Source organism: Rhinatrema bivittatum, chromosome 3 (genome assembly GCF_901001135.1).
Source record: "Rhinatrema bivittatum chromosome 3, aRhiBiv1.1, whole genome shotgun sequence".
Lineage (NCBI taxonomy): Eukaryota > Metazoa > Chordata > Amphibia > Gymnophiona > Rhinatrematidae > Rhinatrema > Rhinatrema bivittatum.
In genome coordinates this window covers 76,514,056-76,525,312 of record NC_042617.1, presented here as the reverse complement: position 1 = coordinate 76,525,312, position 11,257 = coordinate 76,514,056, and positions in this window count along the sequence as shown.

The window sequence follows — 11,257 nt, the reverse complement described above, 5'->3', positions numbered from 1 at the left end:
AAGGAAGGCACGTCGCCAAATAATGCCAAATTGGCATTAAAGTCAAGGCAAAGGCCCAGGAGTCTTCCCACAAATACGAACACTTTTCTGCAAAATGGTTGGATTTTCACACATAACCAAAAAAAAGTGTCCCAATGTGCCTTCTCTCGAGTCACATTTAATGCAATGTTCAGGTCAGTAAGCTGTACTAAATCAGCTTCTCTCCATGAAATATATGCTCTAACCAAAAATTTGAACTGTAATTCTTGCAAAAACATATTTGTAATTCCATTTATCTGACAAAAACATTTAATAAAGTTGGCTATTGACATCCAAAGTTGTAAATCTTGTGTTCATTTATTCCAGTATCTATAAAAAAAACTCTTTTTGCTTAACAGCGGCAAAAATGTATACTGAACCAATAGCCAATTTATGGAGGTCCTCCTTATCAACCCACTCCTGCATAATTTTCTAATTAGAAGCAGTGAGTTCCAATTGGTTCAAGGACATAAGATAATGTTTCACTTGAAGATATCCAAAAAAACCAGATTGTGGAATCCCAAAGTCTCATTGCAATTGAGCAAAGGAGTACCCATGTCCTTTCCCACTCACTAGTTGACCCAAAGTACATAGTCTCATCTCAGCTCACTTGGAAAACACACTAGAGCACAAACCTGGATTAGAGAGATCATTACCACTTTTAGGCAAAAAGGGATATTCTATAATTTTGTAACTTGAGGGAAACCCATCGCCATGTTGTTTTCAAAGGGGCCACCAAAACATGATCTCTAAGAGAGGCTGGTAACTGGGTTTTCACAGCATGCAACACGAAGCTCAATGTCAAGGGGTTGACCAACTCAGACTCCACCTCCAATGCTGAGATGTAAAGGGCATAAATTTGCTGCCATATTATAGAGCTATATGTCAGGTAAGTCAACCCCTCCTTTAACCCATTAACTGCACCAAAGATAAATGCATTTTTCCCCCCACCAAAGAAAACTCCTAGCATCTTTATAAACTAATCCTAGGTCTTCTATAAATAAATTGGAAGAAGCCTGAGCACATATCCATTTGGGGAGTATGGACATTTTAAAAAGATGCACCCTACCTAACAAAGAAAAGGAGAATTTTACAAAATCTGTGTGTTCCACATTTAATTTCTGAAGACTGCACAACTCCCTAGGCAATAATATACCCAAGTATTTCATCATGGCTAAGCCCCATCTCAATGGAAAGGGCCCCATCCACATGCTCGCATGCCAGTTGCCTATAGGCAGAGCCTCAGATTTGTCCAAGATCAATTTAAGCTCAGCTAACTACCATCAGCAGCAAGCTCATCCAGGACCCTTCTAAAGAGGTGACCAGATTACTAATATGAATGAGGAGATCATCAGCAATGGTCGCCACCTTAAACTGCTGGCCTCCAATGGGTACACGCTGAATATTCTTATTCGCCTGAAGAAGTCTGAGAAAAGGGTCCAGAGACAGAACAAATAGTAAAAGAGACAAAGGGCAATCCTGTCAAGTTCTCCTATGTAACCTGAAAACATCAGAAAGTTCCCCATTAACCAGTATTGCTGCTTTTGGATTAGTATAAAAGGCTTTAAAAAAAACCAAAACCAATCTACTATGACATCTGTAGGTCCTTAATACTTCAGAAAGAAAAACCCAGTTAACCATATCAAAAAACTTTTCAACATCAAAAATCACTACCAAAGACTTGATTTGATTTCTACAAGAATGTTCAATAGAGGCTAAAATTCTCCACACATTTAATATCGCTTGTCTCTGTTTTACAAATCCTGCTTGTTCTTTTGTTATCAAACCAGGTAGCAAGAGGGCCAATCGATCTGCCATCATCTTTGCCAAAAGTTTTGCATAGTAACTTAACAAAGATAGACCAGCAAGGGCCAGGAACTTTAAGATCCCATCCCAGATCAGGCTGAACAACATTCATCGCCCTATTAGAGCCATATGGAAACTCTTGTGTGTCCAAAAGAACCTCAAAGATCTTCCCTAATGGAAGGCATACCTGGTTAATTAGTAGTTTGTAAAATTCCCCAGTTAAATCATTTGGGCCAGGTGCCTTGAATAAATGGGACTGTTTATCAACCAGACTTCTTGGATCATGAGAGGAGCATTGAGTGATTGTAACTGTTTCTCCGTTCATTAGGATCACAGGGATCTGCACTATATACAGAGCGACGGTAACTTTTAAACAGGTGCACGTCCGTCAGCCCATGCCCACGGACGTGGCCGTTTTATAACATACATGCATACATTCATACAAATGCACTCAGTTTTAAACGGGCGCATGCCTGTGCATGCAAATGCCACTTCTCCCGTGTAAGTGGGGGGGGGGGGGAATTTAAAAGGTACGCGCGCCACCATTACTAGTTTTCCCAGTTCACCCAATAAACCCTCTAATTGCCTTCCTTTTCCTGTTAGCCCTGACCCTTAAAATTTCACTGATCTGCCTATTTTTCTTTATTTTATTACATACACTTCATCCATAGCAGAAGAAAAGTTGTGTGGCAGGGGACCCTGGCATGTGCCTGTGCGCGTATTTACGCACTAATTTCAATGTGAAATCCAGGAACACCTGTGCCCCACCCTTTTTTGGGAACTTTTGATTTGTGCGAGCAGAAGGAGATACGTACATACTCGTGCACTTTTAAAATTTGCTCGGCCCACACTGCTCGAGTTGTATGATCTCCTGATTTTGGTGCATGCCAGGTTTTTAAAATGGACCCGTTAGAACATAAAATTTGTAAAAAAAAAAAAAAAATTGCTCTAATCTCTTTTGTAGAATGAACTTCATGAGCCCCAGTGTTCTTCATAGTGGTTCAGGGCCGCCATCAGGGCAGTATTCTTGGGCCTGCAGTATGGGGCCCCAGGATCTACTGCCACATATGGGGGCCCGCAGCCGCCAGGCGGCAGGTGCGCTTGGGGGATGTATTAGTTCATGGCAAAGAGGCCATGAACTAATACATCCCCCAAGCACCACAGACAGAGACTCGTCCGCGCGCTCTGTCCTGCCAGCGTTCACTGTCTGACGCGGCTGTGACGTCACCGCCGCGTCAGACAGTATGCGCCGGCAAAGCACGCGGGCCGTCGCTGTCTGCTTGCTAGCTGGAGGCCGAGGAGCCGCGGAGTCCCCGGAGCGCAAAGGGTAAGTAACAAGTTTGTTTTGCCGGTGCATTATCTATTTATTACTGGGGGGACGTCTGGTGCATTATTGATTTTTTTCAGAAGACTGGAAAAGAAATTGCAGACATGATCATGTTTAGGTTGAATGAACATGCCATTGACCTTAAAGACTGCAGAGGACAGGGATATGACAATGGTGCCAACATGTCTGGCAGAATTAAAGGTGTAAGAGCCAAAATCCAGGAGACATACCCAACAGCTATTTTTTGTCCCTGTGCTGCACATTCTTTAAACCTTGTGGGAGTGCATGCAGCCGCAAGCTGCCCTGAAATGAAGACCTTTTTTGGAAGTGTTAACAGGTTATATGTTCTGTTCAGTAGCAGCCCTGCAAGATGGAACACATTGATTGAAGAAGTTGGAAGGTCCCTGCATGGTTTAAGTGACACTCGGTGGAGTTCAAGAATAGAGGCTGTACGTCCAATTGCGCAGAATCTGCCAAGCATTTTAAAGGCTCTGAAAAAAGTTCTTGCATCCAGAAAACTCACAAATGATGCGCATTCAGATGCCCAAGGTCTATATGACTATTTTTTATCCTTTCGGGCAGTGGTTTTAGCAACATTCTGGGTAAAAGTGCTTACCAGCTTCGAGGAGAGAAACAAAATACTTCAATCAAGGTCTATTTCTATGGAAATTGGTGTCGCTAACATTAAAGCTCTCTCTGAAGAGATGAAACTGCTTCGAGAAAAGTGGCCTGTTTTACTTTCTGAAGCTAAAGCTGTGGCAGATTGCATGGAGATTCCCAAGGAACTACTGAACCCTCAACAATTGCGGCAAATAAAGTCAAGGCATCATGATGCAATAGATCCTGAAGATCATTTTAAAGCTAATGTCTTCCTTGTGGCAATGGACACAATAATTTCTGACCTTCATCAACGCTTCCAGTCTATGGAGGAAGTCTGCAAGCTATTTTCTCCAATCTTAAAAGTGAGAACAATGAGTGAAGAAGATCTGATGGCATCGACTGAGGAATTGATCTCAGCATACCCTGAAGATTTTACATCATCTTTACTCAGTGAGCTGCAACATCTTCGGAAAGTGTACGAAGCTACATTTCCAGAAGACATGGGTCCCTTAGATTTGCTTAACTCAATCTACAAACTAGAGCTTCAAGGAATATTCGGAGAGGTGTGTATTGCTCTTCGGATTTTCACCACCCTCCCACTTTCAGTGGCGGAAGGAGAGAGGGCATTTAGCAAACTTTCATCAATCAAGAACTATCTGCGTTCTACAATGAGTGAACAACGTCTAAACGGCCTGGCAATTCTCTCTATTGAGCATGAGCTTGCCAGACAACTCAGTTACAAAGACTTAATTAAAGATTTTGCAAATCAGAAAGTAAGAAGACTGATTGCTTCATAAACCTGAATTTGCTGTTATTTCCACTATGAGTCGAGATGGACACAATTCAGCACTCACACTGAACTGCTTTATTGGATAGAACCCACTGGATTTCTCAGATACTGTGCATTTATCTAAGTGATTTGAGTTTGTTGACTTGTTTTTATTTTTTTACACCTATGGTGGAGTTTACACATAGGTATAAACATTGTTGCATATACTTTATCCACTGAATGCTTGTGGCCCAGACATTTTGGCTGTATGGGGCCTCAAAATTCCTGATGGCGGCCCTGTAGTGGTTATATAGATTTTAGCAGCCCAGTTTCTGATGACATTTGCCAACATCTTACCTGTTTTATTCTCATATAGAAAAAAATTATGTTTATAGCATACTAGGCTTTTCTGTCTTTTGCGGCAGTAATTTATTAAGAGCTATTTGAGTGGCAGCGAACTGTGATCTGCTGAGGAAGGGTTCATGCCCAACCGACATCTATCACACATTGCAGTTGTTTCTCTAATTGCAAAATGGTGGCTGCCAGTGTTTTTTTTCCTTCGAGCTGCATATGAAATAATTTCTCCCTGCATTATAGCTTTGGCCGATTCCCAACAAAGCAAAGAATCCTGTTGATGAGCCTCACTATCTCTCTCAAATTCTTTCCATTTTACAATCAACAGTCAATTAAATAATCAAGAAAATTGTTACCTTGATAAAGAGGGAGAAAAACACCAGCTTCTGGATTAGATATTGGGGGTGAACCCCTTCATTTCTACCCAAACTGGTGCATAATCTAATATTTCCAGAGGACCTACTTCGGAGTGGGATATATGAGAAAAGCAAGAATCTGAAATTAAAACAAACTAATCTAGATTGTGAATCATGTGTCCTAGATATGTGTGTATATTCCCTATCCAGTGGATGTAGGCCTCTCCAAACATCTATCAAATTTAGATGGAACAATGATAAAGAATACTTTGTCCCCAGTCCTGAGATCCAGGAGCCCTTGCAGGCTACTTATCCAAGTCAAGATCATGAACTGTATTAATCTCTCTCCCCCAAAATATTGGGATATGACTACAGTTGGCCAAAAGGTTGTCTAACTTGACAAAAAAAATCAATCCATGATTGTATACAAACAAGCATATACATTCCCTCCACAAAACTGGTCACGAATTAATATGAATTTCCTGAAAAGGAAAAGATTTATGGATAAGAATGCTGCCCAGAAGAGGCAAAGAAAACTTCACCCACCATCTTCAATTTCATGTGTTCAGTATCCAAACAGGTTTCCTGTAAATATGCAATACCTGTTTTAAATTTGTGCATTGCTTGCAGCAACTTATACCATTTAATAACAGACCCTATGCCCCAAACATTCCATGTGAGAAACTTTATCCTATTGGCCATATGTAAGAGGACCACTCAAACAAGAACATTGTCATTCTGTAATAAGATGTCAAGTGCATACCTCCCAGCCTAGGCCCGCATCTCTCCCACCCCCATCATCTTTCAATAATTATGTAACCAACCCTTTCCCCAACCTGAACCCATCTATACTCAACCAAATTCCCCACCCACAAAATAGAAAGTCCACTCTGCTCCCTCTGAATCCCTACACCCTCATATCTAAGGTGTCCCTGCCTCCTAATGTGAGCACAGAGGTCATCCAATGTGCTAGGCATCCTCTCCCCCGCAGTCACTGTAACAAGAAACAATGTAAAATGTCCCTATTCCCCCCCAATGACCAACAAACAGCAACATTAATAAAAAAATAAATGGAATAAGAGAAACTGTCTGCGCTGAAGGTAGCCAAGGTCCAACATACATCCAGGATCAATGAGAACCTTTCATCGGAGCATTATGTTTCTTATTAGTGAAGAAACAGCAGAAATCCAACAGAAAGATAATCAAATTAAGTGTTATTCAAGTCAGGCATAACCCAAGTTTTGCAGAAATAAACACACTGGGGCAGATTTTTAATCCTGCGCACAAATGTACACCCGCTTTTATAACACGTGCGGGCTGCCGCGCGCATGTTATAAAATCCAGGGTCGGCGCACACAAGGGGGTGCACACTTGTGCATCTTGCGCGTGCCGAGCCCTAGGGGAGCCTCGATGGCTTTCCCCGTTCCTTCCAAGGCCACTCCGAAATCAGAGCAGCCTTGGAGGGAACTTTTCTTTTGCCTCCCCCCCCCCCCCCCCCACCTTTCCCTCTCTATCTAATCCACCCCCCAGCCCTACCTAAATCTCCCCCCCACCTTATTTTATTTTTTATGCCTGCTTCTTGCAGGCATATCTTTTGCGCGGCTGCCGGTGCGCCATCCCCTGGCACAGCCGCTGTGCCGGCGGACTCGGGACCACCACCCCAGCCCTGCCCCTTTTTCAAAGCCCTGGGACATATGCGCATCCCGGGGCTTGCTCACGTCGCCGAGCCTATGCAAAATAGGCTCGGCGCGTACAGGGTTAGTTTTCGGGATTACGCGCGTAACCCTTTGAAAATCTACCCCACTGCTTTTTCATCTTCAAAAAATAAAGTCATGCCTGGGGCAACACTAAGTTTTGCCAGATAAAGTAACATTTATCGGCAGTTTATTTAACAATTGTATACAGACCGGCGTAAACACCTTCAGTTTTGCTGTGACAGTGTCAAATAATATTGCAAGAGGAGAACTTAATATTATTGTATAACAAATTTCCCCGCTGTCTGTATATATGTATGAAGGATCTCTACTTTATGAGCGAAATTCAAAATCCTTGCAATGACTACTCATGGTTGACTTCTAGATTGTTTCAGCACATCCAGCTAGTGGGCCCTTTCCATTCTCATTGGACCATGGCTAGAGTTCAAGCTTAGGGCCTGTGGCAGCTATGTTTCTAAGAGTGACCAATTCTCCCTCTGCAACCTACTCAGGGATGCCTACACCAAGTATAGTTTTCTATCTGGATCTTTTTTCCAAGTCATCCACTTTAAAAAGGACCAGTTATTGTACGACACTATTCCAGTGCAGCTTCCAGAGTCTGCACCTGATCCTTCCCCTCTGATTCAGTCAGGGATTGCTGCAGATCTGTGAGTTTAAGATTGATTTGTTGCATTTGACCAGATAGTTTAGTAAAGTTGTTCTCTAATGCTTGAGTTAAGGCAATCACCTTCTCCACCATGACAGAGCTATTTGTGGCTTGCACAGGGTCTGGCATTCCAAGATCCGCCATCTTGGATTCCTCTGCCTTTGTCTTGTCATCTTTTTTCAATGTTTTCATCACCATCCGGTTAAAGAAATTAGTTAAAATGCTATCCAGAACAAGAACAGGGCAGCCTTATACTTTAGGAAAGACTGAACAAGGCAGTGAGGAACCTTGCTGCAGAATAATCTGAAGATAGGAGGGGGCCCTGGAGAAAAATGTAAATGCATCTGCTCTTGCTTAATGCATCACGTGACTCCTTCAGTCATTTCTTATTGTAAATCCAGCTGATTTAGCTGAAGTTTCAATGATGGTGAAGCACATAGCATTGTTACAAATTGTCCTTGTTCTATTGGTTAATGCCTCACAATGCGCTGACACAGCTACCTTAAGCTCTGTAACAAATTAAATGTTAGAGTTTTTAAAAACCTTTTACAAGCATATCTAACACATTCCAGGCCACGTGCAGCTTGACTAATAGTAAAATACTTAACTATTTTAGTCCCATGTTTTATAACAATGCTCTCAAGATTTGTAGTTGTATACTGTAAAAAGCACTGCCAAAATGTGTCAAAAGAAATTACTACTTTATACTACATTACACTGATAATGTTATGGAAAAACTTCAATCTTAAGTCTGCATAGCTATTTAAATGTTGTAAGACAAAAGTATATTGTTCTATATGGGCCTAATTTTCAAAGCATTTAGGTGCATAAAAGCTGGTTTTATGTGAGTGAATCACTCTTTGAAAATAGTCCAGGGCGAGTGTGCATAAAAGTATGCACATTCCCACTCTTCAAGGGATGCTAAGAGCTCCCGTATGAAATTCTACAAGATTTTATTTTTGACAATTTTTTTCAGTAAAGATTTTAATTTGTATACACACACATACACACACACATACATACATATATACACACATACATACATACATATATACATACATACACATACATACATACATATACTGAGTGGTGTCCGTGAACATGAATGATAGGTACGATTGCAAAAGCATGTAGGTATATGAACAGTGTGAGTACAGGAAAATGTATGTGAGCAAGAAAGATTGAAAAGGATCAGCATGTGACGTGAGTATGTTAGGCTGGCTGTGTAATATACAGAGCATGACATACCTACAGTAACTAAATGTAATCCGCTTTCAAGTGTCTGAAAGGCAGAATATAAATAAATGTTTTAAATAAATCACCTAGCAGAAAAATTAAAGGCCAAACTTTTATTCAACCCATCCTGCAAAAAATCCAGAATGATTGGGATCTTAACTGAATGATGAAGAATACCCTGCTTCTCACACCAGGCCTCAAATATTCTCCAAACCCGCACATGGGCTAAGGAAATAGAGAACTTTCGAGCACGGAGTAAGATGACAACCACTGCAGAAGAATATCCACACTTCAACAGGCAAGCCCTCTCAAGAGCTAACCATAAGACAGAATCAAGTCAGATCCTCGTGAAGAACTGGTCCCTGCTACAACAGATCCATGTGCGGCAGAAGATTATAGGGGGTCTCCACCAGGACTCTTCACAGATCTGCATGCCATGGAAGCCTGGGCCAGGCCAGTGCCACCAGCCCCCTGTGGCCTTCAATCTTGTGAATTATCCTGCCCAACAAGGGCCACAGAGGAAAGGCATAAAGCAACCTGTCTTCCAGGCAGACCTGTACGAGAGCATCTATGCCCAGGGACCATGGATCTCTCCTGCAACTGAAGAATCGAGAAGTCGCCAGCAAGTCTAGGAACAGAAGGCCCCAGCAATCCACTATCAGCTGAAATGCCTCAGCTAACAACATCCATTCTCCTGGGTCCAGATTTTCTCTGCAGAGAAAGTCTGCTCTTATGTTGTCTTTTCCTGCAATGTGAGGCGCCAAAATCATCCATTCCATAAATTGGTCTATTTCCTGCAACACTTGCTGGCTCTTGGTTCCTCCCTGGCCATTTATATAGGCCACTGTCATCGCATTGTCAGACATCATATGGACCGCTTGACCTGCAGCTTAACTGCAAGCATGCGAACTAGACTGCTTGGGCTTCTAGGCGATTGATGTTCCAGACAGAGAGTCTTCAGCATTCCAACATCCTTGGGTCATTAGCTGCTGACAGTGAGCTCCCTAATCCTGGAGACTTGCATCTGTTATGAGTATCAACCAGGTCGGGGAGGACAATGAAACTCCTTTTCTCAGATGAGCCTCCTGCAACCACCACTGGAGGCAGGAGGAGATTTCCACCAGCAAGTGGAACCGAACAGTTCTGAGACTGCGGGTTCCAACGTGCAGCAGTGAGTGCTGAAGAGGACACATATGCACCCTCACCCACAGTACCATTTCCAGGGTTGCCACCATCAACCCGAGCACATATAGATAGGACCACACTGTCGGGCGTATAGTGTTCACCAACTGATGCACCAGAGATTTCAATTTCTGAATCCAAACTTCTGGCAGGAAAACATTGACCTGCCCAGAGTCGAACAGACTCCTAGATACACCAACAACTGAGATGGCTGAAGATTGCTCTTGGCCAGTTCACCACCCAACCAAGCTCCTGCAACAAGGAGATCACTGTGTGTCACCAGGCGGCTCTCTTCCTGAGACTTGGCTCAAACCAACCAGCCTTCCAAGTATTGCTGCACCAGGATCCCTTTTCTTCTCAATGCCACCGCTACCACCACCATAACCTTAGAAAACATTCTGGGGGCGATGGCTAGACCAAAAGGCAGCACCCGAAACTGATAATGGTGCCCCAACACCGAAAACCACAGAAAACGTTGGTATTCCAAACAGATGGGAATATGAAGATAGGCCTTGGACAGATCTAGGGAGGTCAGAAATTACCCCGATTGCACAGACATTATCGCAGAGCACAAGGTTTCCATGAGAAAATGAATCACTCTCAAATGAGGGTTGACACTTGAGATTCAGAATGGGGTAAAAGGAACCCTCCTTCTTGGGCACATTAAAATAAATGGAGTATTGCCCCGTACTTTCTTGAATCGTGGGCACAGGAACTACACCTTTCAGCCTGAGGAGCCTTAGAAGCATAGACTCCACTGCCTGCTTCTTCTTTGGGGACTGGCAAGGAGACACCATGAACACGTCCCAAGGGATGCTGTGAAATTCCAGTGCATATCCATCTTGTATCGCCTCCAGGACCCACTGATCCGATGTGATCTCGATCCATCTCTGATAAAAGAGGTGTCCTCCTACCTCTTGTTCCTGAAGGTGGGTCAGCAAACCTTCATTGGGAAGTTTGGGAAGATCCAACCCCCAAGCCCCCTCTCCTCTCTTGGCCTGTCTGGAATGAAAGGACTGAGACCTACTGAAAGGCCAAGTCCTCTGAAAGGTCAACCCTCTGTAGGAATGAAACCGCTTGGAACCCCGGAGACAACCCCTCATACCAAAGGCTGCTGCACTTGCTTCTAATCCTCCAGCAACCAAGGAACTAGTGATTCACCCCACTTACTGGCCAGTTTCTCCAACTTGCTCCCAAACAAGAGCAAGCCTTTAAAAAGCATTTTCATAAGATTAGCTTTAGAGGCTG